The 24,461-nt window shown below is 40.4% G+C and overlaps 1 protein-coding gene and 1 non-coding gene across 10 annotated transcripts in view; one reads left to right on the top strand and one right to left on the bottom strand.

Annotated features, from left to right (window-relative positions):
• Positions 1–24,461, bottom strand: part of Sergef (secretion regulating guanine nucleotide exchange factor) — a 232,351-nt gene that overhangs the window by 123,428 nt on the left and 84,462 nt on the right. The gene's annotated exons all lie outside the window — the stretch shown is intronic.
• On the top strand, positions 22,991–23,093 carry LOC114098292 (U6 spliceosomal RNA). The gene has a single exon (XR_003583726.1). It is a non-coding gene; the product is annotated as a U6 spliceosomal RNA (small nuclear RNA).

The following is a 24,461-nucleotide window of genomic DNA, read 5'->3' as shown; positions in this document are numbered from 1 at the left end:
AGGGAAGAAAGAAAAAAGAAAGAAATCACATCTTTTGGACCTTATGAAATCAACTATGGTTACAGTGCATTTGAAGAATGATTCTCTTCATTGCCCTTGGAGTCTAAGCTACCCAACTTTAGGCCCTGGGTGAGACTTTGGATATATGGGGAAGAGCATTAGACTTTAAGTCTACAGGATGCTGTACCTCTTGATCACTCTGACCTTGGACAAGCTATTTCCAGTCTCCTGGGGAAAACAGGAACTATCAAACTGATTGTCCTTAAAACAACTTGTAAATCTTATTCTCAAACTGTCAAACTGATGACAAAAAAAGTCATGTACTTTTTATGGGGCCAGTGAAACAAGAACTAAATTAGAAGTCCTCCCTTCTAGTCCCAGTTCTGCTACTAGCTAATTGTGACCTTGGGCAAACAAAATGACCTTAGAGACTGCAAAGTCTTCATCAAAATGAGTATGATGACCTGGATGAACTCTAAGGCCCCCCCTCCAATACCAATGCTGTATTTTATTCCATAAAATCTTAACTGGTTCAACACTACCATGGACAGAACAATTCTAAATGTCCCCAACCTAGAACAAGTCACTCTGCCCACACTGGGCTTTCTCTTCTCTTCATGGGAATTAGTTATATGTTCTTTACTACTGTGTTTAAAGACCTAATTTAAGGATGCAAGAGAGATACCTGCCTCTTCCTTCTTTTGAGATAACTTAGAAAGTAAGGTCACCCTTTACTGACTTTCCCCAGGTACCACTCATGAAAAAGGATGGCACTATCCAGGAAAAGGGGGAGTTAAGGTTATGTAAAGGGATACTAAAAAGGTCACTCAGGTTTCCAAATGCAAATGGAAATAATGCCTTGATATTGATTAAATTATTGGTAAGGGTAAGTTTGGTCAAAAGAAGAAATATCTCAGAGATAGGATGGGATAGGACAATGTGGATGAGTAAACAGAACCAACCAAGAAACAAACATCAGGTTTCTGGGCTCACAGCAAAAATGAATGACATGTAGGGGACAGCAAGGCAGCCAAATAAAAGGGTAAGACAAAACAGCACACATTCTCTTCATTGTAGGGACAGCTAATCAGCAGCTAGTCCTAGAAATTCTATCTCTCTGGTATTCTGAATCCATTTACTTCTCACCATTATTGCTTCCATAACCTTAGTTCAAAGTTATGAACTCAACTCAACTGAATCACCTCTTATCTCTGTCTCTTTCTCCAATACATCCTTTACCCTGCCCCCACAGTGCTCTTCCTACAACACTGTTCTCAACAAGCCACTCTTCTGCTTCAGATCTTTCAATGGCTTCTCAACATCTTTAGAACAAGATAAGATCCTGCACAATCTAGTTCTAGATGACCTTCCCTGCCTGGCCCTCACTCTTCCTACATCTCTGCTATGGCCAAGCTGAAGTTTTTGCAGTTCCTTGAACATGCTACTTTGGGTCTTTACATAAGAAGTTCTTTTTGCCTGGAATGTGCTCCTCTCCATGATTCCCCAACCACTGCTACCATCACTACCACCACTCACTCTAAACAAACTTCAACCCATTCCTCAAGACTCAGTTCAGACATGATCCATTCTAAGAAGACTTCTCTGACCCCTCTAATTTGTGTTACATATACCTCTGCCTATGCTTCCCCCCAAATGCCTTATGTTTATGCCATCACAACAACTAACATATTAATTTTAAAGAACCCCTCATTCCTTGGTCTCTTTAATCATGTTTTAATATCTTGGAAATTCCAATCCTAAATACAGTACATCAGTATTTACATCAATAAATGAAGAGGAAATAAATGAATGAATGTGGGAAACTGAGGCTATCTGATAAGAGGGCAAGACTAGAAAGAACAGAGAGAAAAATGGAAGGGCTGAGGAGACAAAGCAGGGTCTAAAATTCAGACCAAGGAAAATCCGACAATAGGAAACACGAGAGCAGAAACTAATAGAAGCTTTAACTAAAGAACAGTGATGGAGTTCTGACAATCAGCTTGGGAAGCCACAGAAGAATCTTAGGGTCTGAGAGGAACAAACTCCTGTTGGAATCTATGGCATTTTTCTAAGATTAAAAGGGTATAGATGCAGAACAGAAAGTAATAAAGAGTTTAACCTGGAATCACAGGAAAAAACTAGGGCTACCGCCAGAACAAGCCTAAGAAGATTGCAGGAGAAGGTCCTGGTAGGAGAACAGGGGCTCCACCACTCACTGGCTTTGTGATCTTGGGCATAGCACACCTTTTTTTCTCTAGGAATCTTAAATTCTTCATTGGCAAAATTGGAACATAATACTATAATACATAATTCATAATTCTATTTCATGGAACTTTTTAAAGAAATACAAGAGACATTTTATAAGTTGTAAATGAAAAGAACAATCTAATTGGCACCTATTCTTGTGTTGTCCAGAAGCAGTATCTTTTCTATCACAAGGCACCCAGTACTGCTGAGTTATGAGTGTCTTGTGAAAAAGGAAAGCATGGTGATAAAGGACTGTATTCCAAGACATGAGGGACCCAATATATTACCCTTCCCAGTGGGAAATGCTTCTTGACAAGGCACAGCACAGAATAATGTGGCATTCTGCATGAGCAATTATCAGGGTATGGATGCCTTCTTGATGATATGGCTAAGGTATCATTATACTCTCAGACTTGCAAAGAGGACAAACCAGAGCAACATGTGTCATGAATGGAGTGTCACCCAAATGGTGATCACCCTGGGCATATCTCTAGGAACTAGAAGAAGGAAACATGTAGCCTCAAAATAGAAATCAGGTTCTCTAACATTGGACACAAGAAGTCAGGTGTCCAAGAAGTTCCTGGGAAAACAGTTTCAGATCAGATTTTCTATAGAGGCAAGAGGCTGCAGCTAGAAAACAGGCCAGAGTTGAGGGAGTTGCATCCATCCCTTGGGGCAAGAGACTAATTGTCTTCGAGCAAGCCAGACACTCTCCTCTTTGCCCAATTTCCTCTCATGTCATCATTGGTATTCAGAAGAGCCTTTAGAACAGTGCCAGCTGCCTCAGCTGTGCTCAGAGAGCTAAGAGAAAGGTCTAGGTTCAAACTTGGGTGCTCAAGGAGGTCTACAGTTCTCTGGAGACCCAAAAGGAAGAGTGAGCTCAGAAAAGCAGAATTGGGAACACTTCTCACCTATAAACACTTAGAAAATTTCCCTCCAGAGTTAAATCTTGTAAATTCTGGGTTTATTTTAATAATGAGATAACTGATGGGAATTTGTCATCAATATTTTGAAAATCAGACATTCATTCATGCATTCCACTTTTACTGAGTACCTACTACATGCCTAACATAGGCAAAAATTCAGAAATGGCAGGCACCCTTGGAGAATGTCCAATATAAGTAGAGAGGAAAAATAGGCGCCCAGAGTGCCAAATGTACTAGTGCAAAACATCAGTTCTGGATACAGGGGAGGATGGCCAGCAGAGCCTTATGGACTCAGGTGGGTAGAAAAGACTTTACAGAGCAGACAGAACATAAGCTGAACCTCAAAAACAAAGCAATGTTTGGATAAAAATTAGGGGAGAGGGAAAAACAGTACTTCAAGATTATGGCAGCATTCATTCATTCATTTGATAAACACTTATCAAATCCTATTGTGCCAGACACAGTGTACTTGAGGCAAATAAGAGAGGAACAACAAGAGAACACTTCCAGAGACCTTAATATGTGACCTACAGTACTGTTTTAAACACTTTACTTGGATTAACACACTTAATCCTTCCAACAATCCTACACAGTAATGAACTGTTATGGGATAGAGGGAAGTTAAGTAACTTGCTCCCTGAGGGAGCCAAGATTCAAGCCTAGGCTGTCAGGCAATGGGAAGACATGTTTTGTTTTTAACAACAACAACAACAAAAATGTATATAACTGACATATATACAGTTAATGTATATAATTCGGTAAGTTTTGACATATATACATCCTGCAAAACCCTCACCACAATCAAGATAATGGACATATCACTGAAATGTTTCCTTATGAAGACCTGGATAGTTTTAATAATACTCACTGGTAGAAATAAGGAATTCAAACACAGTACTAGTTTGAGGTTTAAAAAATGAGAAGTTTAGTTTTAGATGTAGGTTAGAGCTTATATTCAGCAAGGAGGCAGAAACGGGGAACCACAGAAGGGCCTGGCAAATGGAGGAGGAAATACTGATTTCAGAATCATCAGATAAAGATGAAAGAAAGATTCCATCTGAGGAAAAAACACAGGGAGAAGAGCAGGGGCCGAGAACTAAAACTGGGAGACAGAGTATAGAAGACAATGACAGACACAGAGATTTGAGAGGATAGTGAGACATACACCATATTATGAAAACCGAGGAAGAAGAAAACTTCTGGAAAGTCACATGCCACATACAATGCAAGTCAGAACTAGGGAAAAAACTCAAATAATCTAGTCCATGGGGAGGAGGGCAGTAATGCTGGGGATTGAACCCAGGGCCTCTTGCATTCTAGGCAAGTGCTCTACTACTGACCTATATCCCCAGCCCTCCAATTTTTATCTAAAAAGAAGATGTGAATAAAATCTGTAGTCTAGTTAAATAGGTACTATGCCAATGTCAATTTCCTGGTTTTAATACCATAATATAAATATATAAGACTCCCATTGGGAGAAGCTAAGTAAAGGATACATAAGATGCTTTTTATCTACTTTCCTGTGGATCTGTAATTATTTCTAGATTAAAGGATTTTTAAAGAGATTAACTGAACACCTAATATCTGTCAGGCATTGTACTGGACACTTAAAATAAATGCTCATTTTAATCTTCAAATTGAACCTAGAGCCTCACGCATGCCAGACAAGTATTCTTCCACTGAGCTATACCCCAGTTCCTACATTTTCATTTATAACTGACAAAAGTAAAATGCATAATAAAGAACTTGCTCAAAGTCACCCCCTGGATAATGAAAACATTAACTACTTCTACTGCAATGTGCATATACTCCATCTAAAGCAGCTCTGAGAAGTGGCCTCTTGGCTCCTGCTTGAATAAATCCCAGCCTTCATGTTTTATATCTACATGATATAGAATAAGCTACCTTACTCTATCCTAGTCTGTTTTCTCATCAATAAAATGGAACAATAACTCCTATGTTAATAATTGACAGGATTTCTGTGAGATAAAGGGTGTGAAAGCTCCTTGAAAACTATTAAGCCTGTGCATCTCCCAGGGACTGACATTCCGAAACGACTGGCTGTGAATAGGTCAGCCCTGGCTAAAGAGACAGAGGGAAGGAACAAATATCTGCACTAGTAACTCCTGCTTGCCTGCTCTTTTAGGCATATATGACCCTGGGGATGCACTGACTACTAGCATCATCTGGCCAAGGGTAGGCAGTCCTCTCTGTACAAGTGTGTATCAGCAACTTTAGACCCAATCACTGCTTTCCCTCCTTAGTCCCATTTTTTTCAACCCCAAACACATATGGTGCCCTTGCCTATGCAGATGCACCATGGCCCTAGAAACTTCAGTTGTTTGTAACTGAGTATTCTGCTATAAAGCTACTAGAAATATATCACCCCTCTCCACATCCATGGCCCCCACCCTAGCTCAAATCTGCCTTGTTAGATGCAGGCTGCCCTCAACAGACCCAGAGCTTAAGAAGTTAGCAGCTCTCGATCCTAGTAGAGATACCCTCACTCATGGTAATAAATTAGGTAAAGCAGCAGCAAAGTCATATATGCTGCCATATTAAGACAACAGAAACTTGTCTCAAAGGCAGGTTGGAATGGAACTGAGTTCCTTCTGTAGCAATGCGTCTCTGGATAAAATGACCTATCATTTCAAGAAGACCTATTGATTCATCAGACATGCATAGGGAAAAGCTGGCTAGGGAGACTAGTACAGTGTAACTTGCCTGGCTCAATCAAATGGTTCTGATTACTGCAATGCCAGTGATTCCACCAAAAGAGAAGAGAGCAGTGGCTGGAGGACAAACAGGTCTCAAAGCTTGGTTGTTCAAGCTGTACCTTAGCACTTCTCTCCAACATTAGTGATACAGCTTTAAGCAAAGCCCACATTTTACAGGCCACAGAAACTACCTCTTAACTGGTTTCTCTATCTGCTTCAAACCACCCTCTCCAAGTGTGAAGGAAAAGGAAAGGCTCTGATCACATCATTTCTGTTTAGAAACCATTCACAATTCTCACTACATAACCAAATACAAAGCATTTGAAGTCATTCTCAAATTGACCCCAGTCAACCTTTACAACACTGCTTCAATTATTCCCCTTTGTGTTCTTTAGGCTCTGGCCAAAATGAACTATTCATTAATCCTTGAATGCCGCCTGGGACTCTGCCTCTGGACTTGTTCATGCTGGTGCATTCCATCTGGAATGCTTCCTTCTTATCCAAATCCTACCTGATTTTCAAGGCAGCTCAAATGCTACCTCCTCCTTGAAGTTTCCATGATTATTCTAGTTCACATTATTTTACCTATATATTATTGTTATGTGGGGAGCACTTTACAGTATTGATGCCTAAACATCACATTCAGAGATTCTGATTTAATCAACTTGGCAGAGGACCTAGGCAACTGACATTTTTTTAAAAAGTTCCAAGGCATTTCTAAGGTGCAATTAGAGTTCAAAACCATTATCCTGGTTGGAAGAGATCTCTCCCCTCCCTGAGCTTCTAAAACACCTAATCTAAATATCTTTTACAACACATAATTTTCAGCTTCTTTTATAGATATTTTATTTTTTAAATATTTTACTAAATATTTATTTTAAGTCAGGTACTATTTTGGGCACTAGAATATAAGAGTTATCGAAACAAAGCCCCATCTCCCATGGAGCTCACATCAAGATGGGGAGATAGATACTGAACAAATTATAGATGATCAGGTAATAAGTACTATTAAAAAGAAGATAAGGATACAGAGAATAAAAAGAGAGGTCTTTTAGAGAGGGTGGTTAGAAAGAGCTTCATTTTACCGCCCATTTGGACAGCATATCCCTAATTCATCTTTGTATCTCTCATAGCTTTTTAAATAGTGCTTGGCAAATAATTGGTGCTCAATAAACAGATGATTGTTGCATGAGTGAAAGAAAGAGTGAGTGGATCAATAGGCCTTATGCATAGCTGTAACCCCCACCATGTACAGGGGCATGTGCTCAATAGATATTGGCTGAGTGGTTGAACCTGACTGCATTTGGGTACAAGTTTTTATGATGGTACATTTCCTGGGACTAAGTCATCATAACATCAGGCTAATCCAGAGATCACTGAACCCAACCTCTTCATTTTAGAGATAAAATCAATGTCCACAGAGATGATGACTTAAGCAGCTCAAGAGCACAGAATAAATCAAAGGGAGGGTTGACCTGAGTCCAAAGCTCTTCTGACTCCTGGACCAGTACTTATCCCAACAAACTGAAACACCAGAAAACTATTTTGAGGGCTGTTCACTCAACTGGCCCACAAAATAACTAAGATTAGCATCAGCAGAACTGAAGAAAATCTCAATTTTCTGGTTTCAGACCAATCTTTCCTAATGGCCCAAATATGGTACGTTTAACAGACAACTTCACCTTCAATACACCTCACCACCCAACTCCACCACTACACCCACAAAGACAGGCAGACAGGACCTCCCAGAGCAGGTAAGGGGTTGGTGAATTTCCAGCTACAAATACAATTCTGCACTTTTCCCCTTTTCCATCCTTAGCCACAATTTCAATGAAATATGAAACAACCATCTGAGGCATAATGGGAAAGTCTATGCAAAGAAGCCAGTAGCTGAAAAGACAGAGAGGAGCTGAAGGCCCTAGCCAGGAGAGCAGCAGGTGGCAGAATTGTTGATACAAAGATGCTGTGTGCTCCAAGCAAGTGATTGGCCAGAATGGCCTTGGTATGGGCAAACAAACTGTGGCCTGAAGGGAGACAAGTTAAGCATCTTCATTTCTCCAACAATCCTGTGGAATCAGAATCCATCTGGATGCAAAGAAGACCAATTTCCTAGAATAATCTTCCAAACAATTTTAAAGCTTAAGAGAGCCCAGAGTTACAGTCAGCATGGACTCCTTCAGCTTCTTAGTAAATAAGACTGCTTCGTCAACTGGTCTTTCTACACTTTTACAAGTCAGGGATGGACACAATAAAGACCCTAAGGCATTTGGAAATTCTGAAGCATTTTCTGAATCATCAAAGAAAAATTTAGCTGAATCCAACTTTTAGTGTCAAATATTTTATGTTATATTGGTATGTTATTGATTCAAAATTGACACTGTGTTAGATATAAATGAAAAAGAAGCAAAGCAGCTGATCATCTATAGCAAAGATTTCTAGCTTGACCTGATCATATGAATCAGAGACACAGGACCCCACGAAAATGAGAATCAAGGTAGAGAGTTAGAAATTTGTATTTTAGCAGGCATACCACCTGATTCTTAAGAATTTGTCATCATGGGGAAAACCAAACTAGAAAACCATAGTATCTACTTCACAGGATTATTAGAATAAAATGGAACTAATGGGGAAAGGATACAAATTTTCAGTTAGGGGGAATAAACTTCAGTGATCTATCACACAGAATGGTGACTATAATAAACAATGATACACTGTATACTTCAAAACTTCAAACAGATTTTAAATGTTTTCACCATGAAAAGTAAGTATACGGTGTGACAAAATTATTAATCAGTCTGATTTAATCATGCTACATTGTAAACACATATCCAAATATCACCTTGTATTCCATAAACATATACAATTTTCTGTCAATTAAAAATAATTTTAGAATTTTTAAAGAATGGAACTATACAAAGTTCTTTTTGACACAGAGCTTGGCATATAAGTGCTCAGTAAGTGTTTTTTTGGTTGTTATTTACTTATTAAGATATTCCAAAGTCTAGCCAGATGTGTGATCCCTGAATCTGCAGATCAGTGTGATTCACCTAGGAAATTACTAGGAATGCAAACTCACGTGCCTCACACCGGACTTACTAAGTGAGTACACCACTAAAGATGAGATCTAGAAATCCATTTTAACAAGTTCTCCAGGTGATTTGGAAGCAGGCTATAGTTTCAGAACAAGTACCCTAACATCTTCCTTCTCAAAGTTTGATCCCTGGATCAGCAGCATAGGAATCTCAGAAATACAGAATCTCAGGCTCCATCCCAGACCGACTAAATCAGATTCTGCATTTTAATAACATCCACCAAGTGATTCATATACACCATATCAATTGAATTGCAGTGTCCACAGGAACTTCTCAGATGCAAAGGAAGTAAATTTACTATTGTTTTGATTGTTGGTAACTGGCATTTAGAAATACTAGGCTCTTTCCTTTACACAGGTTACCTTGTTCATCCTTATTAAGCCTAATGTTAGGTACTTTAATTTCAATTTTACAGATTTAAAAGCCGAGGTTCAAGTCAGTAAAGTACCTTGCTGAAAGTCACAAAGCCTGTGTATAGTCTTTGATAGCCTGTGGGTTAAGCAGACACCACCTGCCTGCTGGTACAAACAGAGACTTCAAAATAGAGGCAGCCTCCAACTTATGGAAAGAGCAGGTCCCCAAAATTGTGTACTTCTAAGTCAGATGCTTGGACCTAGTGATGGCTCGTAACTACTCATAGAGACTACCTCATGGCTTCTCTCAGAAAAAGCATTCTGAGTCTGAGTTACATCACCAGAAGGTAGCAGCTTCCTGCAGGGTCAATATATTTGTGCTCCGGGAACAATAATTATTAGTACTTCATTCATATCTGATTAAGAAAGAGCACCACCAAAGCAAGTCGCTTCCCAGATGTTATGGCACCTTCCAGACATTATGGCATAGGAAACACTCATTCATTCCCTCACTAAAAGAAATACTGAGTGCCTCCTCTGGAAAAGTAGCTGTGCCAGGTGCTATGGGTGATAAGAGATGAAAATGATCTATGTCTAAAGGAATTTGTACTCCAGCATGGGAAAACACACAAACACACAAATACACATATGCATGCCTACATAAAATCCAAGTGGTAAATGACGAGAGAGAAATGCTATAGAAGTCCGGAGAAGGGAGAGATTTAAGACCTGGGGATCAGGGAGACTTCCCACTTCCCACAGAGATGCCATCTAAAGTTGAATCTAGAAGGATAAGCAGAACATGGATTAGGCAAAACCAGTACTCCTGGCAAAGGAAGAATGTGAGCAAAGACATGGAGTTGTGCAAGAGAAGCCCATGTCATATATGGAACTTCAAGTTATCCATTTGCCTGAAGTAAACGTGGATATGTGAGATGAAAGTTAGGTCTGTCCCTAAGCAGAACTAGCTACTGGGTTGACAGAGCAGAACTTTATCTTAGACATATATAGAGAGCTGCTCCATATTACTCATCATATTACATAATAAATCATTGAACCCAAAATCTTTTCTGAAACAAGCTAGGGTAAAAACAAACATTTCTAAATTGGTACTATAATTATTTCCAAGTATGTTTCCTCCATTAGACTGAATTCAGATGACTTTGCATGCTAGTAGATGTTCAAAAGATGCCGAATGTATGAACAAAAGAAAGAATAAATGAGTACGCTAATGAGCAGCTGAGGGGTTATGAGCAGGGAGAGATGGCTTGATATTGCATCAGGCCTGGAAAGGAAGGGGGTTATCAGAGGGACGGTGAGGGAGAGATTGGAGACAACAAATCTAATAGTATGAAGGCTACTGTGACTAAACAGGTGGGAAGCTACCAAGTATGTTAAGGACACTGGGAACAAGGAAAAGGGTCAGAAAGAAAGACAGGATTAAAGGACACACAATGATTGGCAATGGGGGTAAAGAAAAGGGAGACATCAAGGTCTCACTGTAGTCTGGAACTTGGGTGACTGGGAGGGTGCTGGAAAAATGGGGAGTCTAATGAAACAGCAAGATACTTTAGAGATACCATTTCATTAAATCCTCACAACTCTGGGGATAGTAATACCATCATCTCTCTGGTAATGACTTCTCTTATTCTCACCCAGAATCATTCTGCTTGAGTCTTGAAAGCTTCCTTTCTGTTTCTGGAATGTGCCAGGTCTGCTCCCACTTCAGGACTCTTCCCCAGTTACCTACATGGTAAAGTCCCTCATCAAATCTATGTCTTTGTCACCACCTCAATGAGGCCTATTAGAACTGCAACCCATACTTCCCTAAGTCACTCTCCAGAATTACCAGCATCTCTTAACTTGCTCTCTTTTTTATTCTTTTTATTGTTCTTATTACCTTCAAATATCCTGTATTATTTTTTATTTATTATACCTAGGTTTCAATGTCTATTTTCCCTCACTAAAATGTAAATTCCATAAGGATGAGGATTTCCCAAATGCCTTGAACAGTGGCTGGTATGTAATGGATAGTTGGTAAATAACCATTCAAAGAATTATCTCCATTTTTTAGATGAGGAAACTGAGGTACAGAAAGGGAATGGACTTTCCTTAAATAACACAGCTGTCAGTCGTTGGTAGAAGCCTGAATTCAAATACAGATCTGTCCATCTCAAACTTCCACTCTACTAGGCTGTCTCACTTTAGACAGGCCAAGTTTGAGGGACCAGTGTGGCTTATCTGGGAGGCAATGATATAAGATTAGAGGCAAACATAACCTTCTTCACAAGGCCGTAAACTTGGCCTGGCTGGAGGTTACTCCCTATGTATAGGTCCTGAAATGCCCACAACCTGAGAAACAAATGCTCTAACCAGAGATTCACCAAGAGAATGAATGGTTTCATTTTGAAATGCAAGTTTGAAGAATCAGGCCAGCTTCTCCAGTGAAGCAGCTCCTAATGTTTCCAGCTGCCTAGACTGTCAAATTACAAACTCATCTTCAGGGGAATGTATTTAACAAAAGGGACATGTTCTATTTCCCTTTTTACCACCCATCCAGTGAATTTATACTCAGTTTAATTGTTATTCCAATATCCTCACTAATCTATACATCACAAGGCTCACACAGTGCAATACATTAATACACTGGAGCTGCTCAAAATAAATGCGTTTGGCAAAGTGTAATTATTTCCAGCAAAAGAGTTGGTTCTGCATTTTGACAGTCATCTGATACATTATTGTACTCAATGCTAAACTGTGAATTTGCAAAATTAAAAGAAAGCATTTTTTTAAATTTCAAAAGTACTCATTATTAAATTATAAAGCAGATCATTTATGATGAGTCAGTACAAAAAAAACAGAAGGATAACATGAAGGACTGCAGGAAGCTTGAATTCTTTGCATAACCTCCAATATCCACAATCCAAGGCTATTATGAAGATTAAATGAGACAGCACATGGAAAATACCTAGCCCAATACCCAGGACATAATAATAAATGTTGATTTTCTTCTTTATTAGTGTTCTTTTCCAAGCAGCAGAATTTTTAAGCACCTTGGTTTGTGAACAACAAATAACACACTTAACAGATGTGTTTATGTATTCCATGATTCCACCATCCCCTCTCAATCCCTGAGAGGGCAAACACACAGATAACTCACACAGGGGAATGAATGCCAAGAAAGAGGTAGACACAAAGGACTACGAGGGAGAAAAAAACCTTTATTGCAAGGAGAGCAAGACCTGAACTACACTAGAGAAGGAAAGCAGAAGTCAGCTTGGGGGAAAGGTAGAGAAAGACAGAGACCGAAAGAGAGACCAACATATGCAAAGACCTGGAAGCTAGAAAGAGCATACAACTTGCGGAAATTGCACTTGGAATCAGACTGAAGCATAAGATATAGATGGTACTGGTACCAGCAGTGGCCCCTCTTTTTTGTGTTCAAGAGACTAAATGCACTGGCTTCTCAGCACAACAGGAAATGACTGAGTGTGTCCCTACAGCCCACTTGCCCTAGTCCAAATTCTCAGTAAGGTGATCTCCAGCCTTAGCCACCAAGCCTCGTGGACTTGTTCTCAAAGATGAGATAGGTGAGCTCTCTCAAGAGGACTCAATGAAATCCAAGCTACCCAGTGGCAGCATCTAACCATGCTGAATCAGCTGCACTTCAGGAAGAAGAGTGTCCTTTGGAGGCTGGGAGTATCACTTACACACAGAACCACTCCTGTCCCTGAAGGACAAGCTGGAAAACGTTTAACACTAGACTTCAATTATTAAAGGAGCCCAAATGAACAGTGGAAGTAAAATAGATCACACACTCGGAGAGGGCTCTGACAGGTTGGCCTAAACCATCTTGGTTTATTCATCAAGGCACCAATGGGCAGGGAAAGATGGAGGGATCTTTTAGAGATTTCAGAGTCAGATTACCTGGGTCTTTTGGGAACCCTTGGAAGAGACAGCTATGCTCAGAGCAGGGAAAAGAAAGTAAAAAGAACTTAACTCTTTGTGGAAAATATTGCTTTTTTATAAGGATAACACAGACCAGACTGGCAAAGATCTTAACAATCATTTGCTCCCTGGTTGGCATTTTCACACTGGTCAGCTTTTGGATTCCTGTGTGGTACTCAGAAGTTCACTCAGTTGTCTCCCCTGGAAGTCTCAGTCCCTTAGGAACAAGCTGCTGAGATGAAGCTCTGGAATCATATCTGGCATCAAACATTGCTCTCCTGTTTACAAGCTATATGACTTTCAGTCTCAGTTTCCCCATCAATAAATGTAAAGTCCTGGGGTGGTGAAAATTAAATGACATACCATGAACCTGGCATGATGCACTCAAGGGAAGCTCATTTCATTTTGCTCCGTTTATTCCTTATTTTGTGTCCCTGAAAATCTCCTAATTGGATGCTGAGTTCATCTTTTTTGATTATAAATCAAAACTATTATCTTTAGCAGTATCTGCTGGGCTCCACACTCACTTCTACCTGGGAGCTTTCCTAACGAGGAAAGAAGTCAGGTAATGGTCCCAAAACCAGCTCTTTCACATCTCTCCTTACTCAGACCTCTAACAGTTCCCACCCTACCTGGTTATACATCCACTTGCACCCCTTTCTGGCTGACCCCCCCTATGAGGCGCTACCAGATCCTGAGGCCCGGGAGAGCAAGGGTCACACCTCAGTGCTTTTGGCACTGCAAGCAGTAAAGGATCCAGCACACAGCAGAGGTGGCCAGAGCTGGTGGGGTGAGAGGGACGCAGTGCCAGAGAGCCTGATCCTGGGATATGTTCTTAGAAGTTCTGTCTTGAGGCCAAGAAAAAATTTCCTAGGATGGAAACACTCCAGGAAGCCTAGGCAATGACAAATGAGCTGAACACAGGCAATCTCCAGAGACTCCTGGTACTCCAGAACCCTGTACACTCTCATGCACTCATGCTGAGAGTCCCTTATGCAAATGGGGCCTGTACAGATTTCAGACCCACTGGGGAGGAAGGTGCAATGGATGAACCTGTAAGTGTTTAGAGAGTAAAGCAAAAGATGACTGAGATTTTGAGGCCTAATCACAGGGAAAAACAATTAACACAGTGCTGAATACTGGGAATGCCAAGATGGGTATGTGCATGCTCCAAGACAACCCCCGGGATAAGTCAGCCCCACGTCTGCTCCCATACCCCAAGAATGCCCTCATCACTGCACCTGGCATCCTAGACTGACATTCTGACTTCTCTCACCTACTAGACCACAAGTTCCATAAGGGAACTTTATATGAGACTTTATAGTATCTATCATAGTGCCTGGAAAAAAAATACCAGGTCTAGCAAACACTATTTTTGCCAAGTCACTTAAATTCTCTAAGCCTCAATTCCCTACTCTGTAGAGGACAGATAGCAATAATCTCTACATCCAAGGAGGAGGAAATGAGTGAACGTACAAAAAGCTCATTGAGTCCAAGGCCTGAATAACAGTCAGTACTCAACAATGATTAGCTAGAGAATGAATTTGCCTAATAAATTTGGGATAAGAAAAATGGATAAACATTCAAATAAATGATTACAGAATTGTGTAATAAATGATATAGTAGGAATACATCTGAATTACACAAGAGCAGAAAGGGGAAAAAAGCACCAAATTTTCCCTTGAAACATAAAGAAAAGTTCACAAAGGAGATAACATCTGAACTCAGATCTGAAGAACTAAAACCAGGCCAAAGGAAAGGCATATGCAAGAACACAGAGGCTGGCAGGGTGCCTGTGTGTTCAGGAGCTGCAGGTGTGGCTAGAGGACTGTGCAAATGAGTGGCAGGTGGGGGTATCAGGAAGAGCCCAAAAGCCCTGCACACTCTGCCATGAAGAATAATTTCTCGAGGGAGACAATGAGAGCCACTGCAGGGTTGTTGGTTTGTTTTATATATATTTTTAGTTGCTGATGGAACTTTATTCTATTTATTTGTATGTGATGCTGAGAAATAAACCCAGTGCTTCACGCATGCTAGGCAAGCACTCTACCACTGAGCCACAACCCCAGCCCCACTGTAAGGTTTTGAGCAAGGAAATTAATGGCACAGGCACTCTAGTAGCTATGTGCAGGGTAGCAAATGGAGGGAAAAACTGGGGATAAAAATAGGGCAGTGAGGGAGACCATTTTTGGTTGAGGAGAGAGGAAAGAGGATAAGGGTGGAGAAAGAGGGAAACAAGGCCAACAGCTCAAGGAGCTAAGCAGAAACTGAGTCTCAAAACTTGCAACTGGCCCTTGGCACTGCCCAAAGCACAGGTCTCTGAATATATAAATCATTTGCTACTTTACAATTTGTGTAACAACAGAGGAACATAAGATGGAGAATTCCAGCTGCAACTTTGACCAGAGTGAACAGGCCCAGAGGTCACAGTCACCACCAATGACTGGACAAAACCAGCTATAACAGGCCTGGGATCAAGGCCAATACTTTTCCACTTACATGCAAACTCAGAGCCCAAGTTTCAGCAAAAAAAACCCTCTCAGGTGTACTTTTTATTTCAAAGCCATTTACTGGAACCCATGGCAGAAATGCCTTGTATTTAATTTCTTCTTAAAGAAAAACAATAGCCTCTTTGCCCTACGTGACTGTGCACCAAGAAAGATATAGTAATTCACCAGCTCTCTAAAGTCCCATGAGTCTGTCAGTCGTCTGTCTGTCATAGACACACTTATGGCCAAAGAAATACACTACTGTTCAGTGAGAAGAGTTTCATTTAATGGCCTTCTGTAGGGCAAAGGGAAGGAAAGAAGGGATGCAGGAAAGGAGAGAGTGGGTGGGTTAGGCCATAGGTGACCATTCCTGCTAAACACAAAATGGTTGCCTTTGCGGCTTCCTTCCTTGGCTTCAATCTAATTAGAAAAAAAGAGCTAATGGTGCTTGGTTCAGCTATTCTAGACCCCAGTGTTTTTCCCTTATTAAAAATAAAGAGACTCAGGGGCTCAATTTGGTAGAAATGCATACAAAGAGGCACATTTCCTTTAAAAAAAAAAAAAAAAAAAAGTTTTGTATTAAAAAACAGTATCTGTTTAATAAGTACCAAAATTCAGATGTACAAACAGCAAGATCTCTGGAAACACCTGTCCACATTTTCAGAAGAGTCTTCAGAGACAGAACATTAAAAGGAGATCCAAAAAACCTAAGTTCTGGTGTCATCTCCACCATTCACCAGCCATGTGGTCTTGGGCAGAATAGGCAAATTTTGAGCCTCAGCTGCCTTCACTATCAAATGGGTATAATGTTCTTCCTATCTTACAAAGTCTGGGGGAGAAAACATATTTTGAAATTTTGTGAACTATAAAGCACTTTTCTGACACCTACTCAGTCAACAAATACTGCTGGCCTACTAAGTGTCAGGCATTGTTCCCCTTTGGCTGTTAATATCATTGACAACATTGCACCTATTTCAGCTCAGCCATTAGATGCCCACTGCAATGCAGGCTGCCCTGCAGTCTCAAGCTAAGCTCCTACTCACTAGTTTTTTTTCTTTTCTTTTCTTCTCTTCTCAACAGGGGTGTTAAATCACTTGCCTCCACAAGGAGATATCTAATGAAATCTCAGCACTAAAAAGCCCTGGGCATATTGGTAAAAATGATGATAGGGACAGGGTCTCTTGCCACCTCTGCTGTCTGAAAGGGACTGATACTGTGAAGTTTCCAGAATCTTATTCTTCCTAACCACAGAACAAAAGGTTCTAACAAGCAGGGTCAAAGATAGGACAGGTAAGCAGGTGAACAGCTGGTAAACCTTTATGGCCTTGTCCTTCCACTTTTAGAGTACCTAACTATACTCCCTAGCAGGTGACCTTGATTTGCAGGCTCAGCCCAGCCCAGCTCTGTCCTTGGTCAGGAAAGTTCTAAAATATCTGAAGCTGGCAGCTCAGAAGCTCAGTGTGCTGCATATCCTGCCCTGACCTTGTTCCTTATTTTTCATCACTGGGCATCTGTCTTGTTCCAAAAACCATGCCCTGCCTCAGCCAGAGGTTTATCAAGTATGACCTTGAACATATTTCCTCTATCTCCTCACCTAACAAATCATTCCAAGACCAGAGTCCTGCTTTGCTATTACTCCAAAAGAGTATCTTGACACAAAATCTACCTGCAAACCTCCTGAGACCAGGGTTATAGGAATTCATTTCCACATCCTCCTTTGAACAGCTCAGCATCTGACAAGCAAATATTTCCAGAATGCAGTTTTCCCACTTGCCTGGGTCACCATGGACTGTCCACTGCCATGCCCCATCCCCACCTCACAGCATCTGCAAGACAGACACACTGCTGCTGCATATTGCCATGTTCCCACAACTCCAGGCACCTGACTGGGTCTATGGGCCAAATCTACTACCCCATTTCCAGTGTGTCCCTGTTGCCACTTAGCACATCATAAGCACCAAAGTACTATACACATTCTGAAGTCTGATAGCTGGCTCATTGGCCCAGACCCACCCTTCACTCCTGCAATCTGTTAGTTCAACCTAAATACTGAGTTGGCCATCTGGTACCTTTTGGCACCACCCACTCTGCATGGTCCAGAGTAGAAGACACTCAAATCCTGTTCAACAAGCACTACTGCACATTACACTTGGTGTCAGAAAGGATCCACATAAGATACTGAGGTTAACACAGCAAATATCTCACATAACCAAGAAGAAGGGCTCCAGGGATATCTAGATATAGCATATCAGATTTGGATTCTATGAGCTGCTCTAAACCTGATAATACAAGTAGGAAAGTTTATTTCTACTTCTCTGCTCTTGCAGATCATCAAAACACAAAAGAAAAATGATGACCTATGATTTGGTACTGGTTTCTCCTAATAATTCGCTATGTGACCTTAGACAAGTCAATCTTCTTCTCTGCATCTTATATCCTTCTTTGTAATAGCACAACCTTACATTTGGTGGTCCATTTATAAAATCTCTTCTATGCCTGACATGTAGCAATTTCCCCTCTACTCAAAGGGTGTTTCTTAGATCACAGCATCAGCATCCCCTAGGAGCTTTCTATAAATGCAATGCAGACTCAGACCTACAGAATCAAAATCTACACTTTAAGATCTAATGTAATTCTGCATGCTGAAGTTTGAGTAACACTATTTTACAGCTTCTCCGAAAGATCTGGGCCAACCTGGAACATGACATCTTCTGCAAGAAGCTGGAAGAAGAATGAATTTGTCCCACAACTCTACTGAATCTGATTAAAGCAGCTGGCCAGTGGTAAGGTCTGGGGAGAAATGCTGCAAGATCTTTCCAAACTCAGCTGCAATCGGTAGAGTGTCTCTCAAGGACTGAGAGTCTCTCAATTTGAAATCTTTAGATAAAATGACTTTAAAAATACTAATTATGCAAGGAAGTCTAACCATGAACCAAGCATTAGTGAATCCAGAGCTCCTTCTGTCCTGGCATACTGCCAACAGGCACTGAACAGAGCTCTAAAATCAGCAAAGAGGTCACCTCTGAAACCACAACATTTCTCCCCATAGCACTGGTCTCCTGACTGGCCCTCCTGAACCAGAATTTCATTCTCAGTTAGAATTCCACAAACAAGAATGCATTTAAAGGAATACTGCCTGGACCTGTTCCTGGACCACCAGGAAGAGGTGGAGAAGGCCAAAAGCTCTGGGGTGATAGACCCACAAAGAGCCAGTCCCGTGGAGCAGAAAGGGATGTAGGGAAGAAGTGGCACAAACAAAACTAATGAAGGAGACCCTACTTCCAAATCCAAGAGAAGATCAGTTTCTGGCTTACTAATCGTCCAGCTAAGAAAGTCTCACTCAGCCAATGAGATATTGAGACAAGCCAAGAAAGCATCCTAAGCAGTGGGTTGTAGTCCTGGCTCTAGCTAATGTGGTATGCAACCTGGGTGGGTGCCCTCCCTCATCCCCTCATCTAGACAGCAGGGGAAGATATCACTTTCTTCTATTACTACTAATCCTGAAATGAAATTCTATTTCATGGTGTAGAATTATTCATCTTTATTCACATGGCCACATCACCCACTGTTGGGTTAAACATCAATCAGTAACTAGAAAAGTTTACAGTGAGATAAGAAGATCTCTAAAAGAATATGGTAATGAGGCAAATGGAGAAGCAGAGATAGCCACTCCCCTTATCTTCAGTCCCTGGGAGAGGATCTTCAGAGAGTGACCTTCATTGTAAAGTAAAGGAATGTACTCAGAGAACATCTAAAGAAAGTTACTAACACATAGGTTCTGCTTACCTATTTCAGGTGCTGCAATGTTTTGTGCTACTCTTCCCAGAATTTTCAAGTCAAAAATTTATTCTTTAGAAATAGGATACTGTTTATATTTTTTGTTATTAAACACAATGTGAAAGTACCTAGTACATAGTCATTGTTTAACATTTGTTGAAGCTCAATCTATAGAATTCTATTTCTCTATGTCATGAAATAGGAATTTTGCAAATAGTGGGTACCACCCACTTTTGGGACTATAAAATCACTTAAGTAAGGCAAGCTGACTTTGGTGGAATAGCCTCTATTTTTCGCCCACTTATATAACTCTGCATTGTCAAAGCGCACCAATAACTGGTGCTGTCATCTCTCATGCCCCCAAGAAAAAACTCCTTGGGGGCTCTTTCTACATTTATTTTCAATTGTCAGATCCCTAGAGGAAAAAATCAAATCACTGACGCTATTTCAAACTTCATGCTCAAGGCAGCCTCTAAGAGGATAATAGGGCAGCTCTGCTTTTGCTCTCTTTGAGGCAGGAAGACACCCCATGGCTGTGAAGGCAGGCAGGACATGTGTGTGGAGTTCAAAATATAGCAAGGAAACCCAAAACAACAGAAAGACAAGAGAAGCCGGAGGATAAAGCTGTTTGGAATTATGAATCATTCCAAGATAACTTATGTTATTATGTAAGAAGTGAAATGAGCTTTCAGGCATTGCCATTGATTCATTGTTTCAGCCATTCATGCATTCATTCAGCAAACATTCACTGGGAACCCATTAAATGTCAGGCACTGTGCTAGGCAGGCGGGCAGCATAAGATAGATTTCAAGAAGCAGAACATCAGCCTGCAAATTCTCACTGTGTTCCTGCTATACTGGCCTTCCTTTGGGTCTCTTTGTGCAAGGTTCTTTCATACTGACTCTATTTAAATGTTTCTTCCACCAGTTCTTGCCTAACTTGCACCCCCACTTGACCCAGGACTAAATTAGGCTTACCTAATATGTATCCCCTCTGAAGTCCACCTCCTTTCCTCTCCCTCCCTTTATCTTCCCCCCAGCCCACCCATTAGAGACTGAAACAGTGGTAGTGCCCTACCAGTGCCCATTTATTTTTAATTTTGAATCAAGGTCTCACTAAATTACCCAGGCTGGGCTCAAACTTGTGACCCTCCAGCCTCAGTCTCCCAAGTAACAGGATAATAGGTGTGCATCACAAGGTCTGGCCCATCACTTCTCCTTTTTAACACAGCACGCTCATCATTATTTTGTCTTCTCTAATAGATAGTAAGATCCATTTGGATAGGAACTGCCTCTCCAACGACTAGCATAATTAGAATATTTTAGGGTTCAATAAATATTCTGAAAAAGAATAAACTGGGGTATATGGGGCAAAGTATAGGCCCTGAGTAGTATAGTGAAGTAAGTGTGGGTTTTAGAGTTCAACAAATTCAAATATGAACCTTACCTAGCTTCACCATTCATTAGCTGTATCATCTTAAGCAAGTCCCATGATCTCCCTGAACTTCAGTTTTCTCATCTGTAAAACAGATAATACTTCCTAGAGATGCAATAAAGATTAAATAGTATGATGAAGGTAAGGTCATGGGTACAGAGTATAAGCTCAACAAATGTTACCCACAAGTCCCTACCACATCTCCCAGCTCTTCCTTCCATAGTTAAGAAAGAGTTGATAACAGTAAGATAGGCCCAATCCTTTAGGAACATATCAAGACAGAATTCAGACATAAGTTAACAACACAGGAACTTGGACAGGATATGACAGGAACAACAGCCTAGATGAGATCTTATTAACCAGACAGGCTGTGACCTTGAGCTCTCTCAATCTGCCTGACCAAGGTACAGGGCCAAGACTGGATCTGCAGATGGAATCAAACAGCTCTAATCATGGGTGATGATGGCAGACTATGCCCACTCTTTATGCCAGAAAATAGCCTTTGAAGAATATAGACAAAAGCTTACAAAAATATCATCCCCAACTTTGCACGTCCAAAGGTCACTCAGAGGAATTTAAAGGTCTACAAATAGGCTAAGACCAATGAGGGGAAAGGTAGCACAGTGCTATGGGAGCAGCACTAAACCCAGAACCATGGAGCAGAGCTCAAATCCAAACATCCACCTACTAGACACGTGATTTGGGGCAGGTCCTTTCCTTATCTAGGTCTCATTTCATCACTTGTACACCGAGGATCCATTCAGGATGATGTCTAGAGGCCCTTGAAGTGCTACAGATTTGAGATTTTAGATGCTGTCATCATGGCAAAGAAAGAACTCCTCAATCACACACAACACTGAGCTGATGTTCTGCTGTGCTGCTCTCAATCACACAAAAGGTAAATGGTCATAAGGAAGAGTTAATACAGTATTTCCTGAGACTGCTTAGCTCGTGATTCAGCACTGCACCTGTTCCTTCTGCATTTGCAGTTTACTACATAATATCATCACCGGGACTCCCTGAAACAGCTACTATTTGTCACTTGCTTAGTATTTCAGGTATCTGTCTTGTTTCCTTTCTTTTTAAAAAAAGATTAGCTAGAATATTATAAAGACTAATCAATAAAATTGCTATATAAAATTTGCCCAGAAAACCACTTTCTCCTTTCTTTGTATCCACTGTTGTAAGAGCAATGCCTTCAATGACTAATCAGCACTAAAAATCAGATTATTACCAGAAGGGACATGGGGGGCAAAAATATTCTATTACTTCACAAACAAGTAAGGTCACACAGGGTAATGTAACTCATTCATAACCCAGAGCCTTTTTCTTATGGAAACCCTATAAACGATACTCAATAGTCCAGGCATACAATACTAACTACCCCTACCTAAATACATACCAGTGTTCACTAGGTATCGTTTAATAGATTCTAGCCATTTCTTAAGGCTGGAAAAACAGAATAACAAAACACAATCACTACCCTTAAATAAAGTCTGACCCTAAAAGTCAAGTAGTCCCAGCTGTAAAATAAAAAGTGGCAGCCTAGAATCCAGTCCATATGCCAGAAAATGCCCTCTGCATAAGCCTAGACCAAAGAATGGACTACAAAACACCGTATGGTGTTTGTATCCATCTAAAGATAGTTTATTTCTATCATCTTTCATTTTTAATGGGGGCTTAAGCAAGACCGAAGAATGGACTACAAAACACCAGGTTTTGTCTGGGTACGTTTATCACTGCTATTATCCAGGAAGAGATACCAGACAAATGAACCTATTGACAACTTAATCTGAATGTTTCTTTAGCTGCTATATTAATAAAAGGTAATATAATACATTGTAAATATGTATTCAATAAAACAAGAGCTTTCAATCTCTTTATTATTATTGGATACCCAAATTCACACTGCCGAAGGCCACATAACTCTGGGGCTGTGGTTCTTAAAGTGTGGTCTAGACCATCAGTACCAACACAACCTGAAAACTTGTTAAAATTCAAATTCAAGTGCTCACTTTGGCAGTACATATACTAAAATTGGAATGATACAGACAAGATTAGCATGGCTCCTGCACAAAGATGACAAATTCGTGAAGTGTTCCATATTTTTTTTAAAAAATCAAATTCAAATTCACCCTGGACCCTAGTCAGAAACTAGGAGTAAGGCCCAGAACTCTGTATTTTAAACAAGGCCTCCAAATGATTCCAATGAATGCTTAAGTGTGAGAATCACTGCCTTAGAATGTCCAAACTGCTGCATGTTTGCAGTAAAATTAGTAGAAAACTAAGTTCTCTATTAAATCTCAGAAAAATAACAATACTGGGTAAAGAGTTGGGTTTAAAACGTATCTTAAATGTTGGTATTTTGGAAAAAACACGTTTACCAGAAACGGAAGGAAGAGAGGAATGCTGGTTCTGATGCAGCAAGGGATGTCTACACTTGTTCAGAAGCCTCTGAGGTGGAAGGCCCCAGGCCTTTCCCTGTGTGGCACTTCACTTCTAAATATAAGTCTTTTCTGTTCCTTCAGCTGAGCCCATCACTTCAGAGGGTGTCCCTACACATTTACTAGCAGTGACCTCAGACAGCAACAATAATTAAGGTCACTTTTTAATTTTCTTTCTTTTAGAAGGATGAAAAGCAAAAAGAAAAGGAGCTGTAAATGTTCCTGGGGTCACTAAATTTAAAGATGAAGGAAGAACTGGGCACAGTGGCACACACCTGTAAAACCAGTGTCTTGGGAAGCTGAAGCAGGAGAATTGCAAGTTCAAAGCCTCAGAAACTTAGCAAGGCCTTAAGCAACTTAGCAAGACCCTGTCTCAAAATAATAATTTTTAAAAGAGCTAGGGATGTGGCTCCGTGGTTAAGTGCCCCTGGGGTTTGATCCCTGGTGCATAAATAAATAAATAAGTGAATAAGTGAATAAATAAATAAATAATGAAAATAAATAAGAAGGGAGAATCAACAGGAAGGTAAAGAAATAAATCTGTAGGTAGAGATGAGAAAGAGATTGCTTAAAGTAGGATTTACTGAGCTCTGAATTACAAAAGAAAACTGGAGGATCAGCCTTAGAAGAAAAGTAACAAAGAAATAGTAAGACCTTTTTTGGCCTCTACCACCAGGTGGCAAAATCAACCACACACAGCTAAGTTGCTGCCAGAAGCCACTGTTTATGTGTCTTTTCTTGTTTTGCTATTGCTTTGAGGTAGGAGTGGAGATGCAAAGCAACTTCTAGTTAGGTGCTGTCGACAGAGACAAGGCAATGAGCAATGGATTGTTTTAAACATATTAATTCAGTCAGTGACCATAATTATGGAATATCATTACATTTTTAAATATATGAACTACCATGTAATACAAGTAACCACAATGACAAAGGCTATCCTGAATTACACATTAATCTTTTACTACAACTAAGTTTTAAAATAAATCATTTGATTTTGAAATATCTATTTTTCTTCAATGAAAGTCAATGTCAAG

The sequence above is a fragment of the Marmota flaviventris genome, chromosome 9, assembly GCF_047511675.1.
Source record: "Marmota flaviventris isolate mMarFla1 chromosome 9, mMarFla1.hap1, whole genome shotgun sequence".
In the NCBI taxonomy this organism is placed as follows: domain Eukaryota; kingdom Metazoa; phylum Chordata; class Mammalia; order Rodentia; family Sciuridae; genus Marmota; species Marmota flaviventris.
This window is presented reverse-complemented; position numbering and strand designations above follow the sequence as displayed.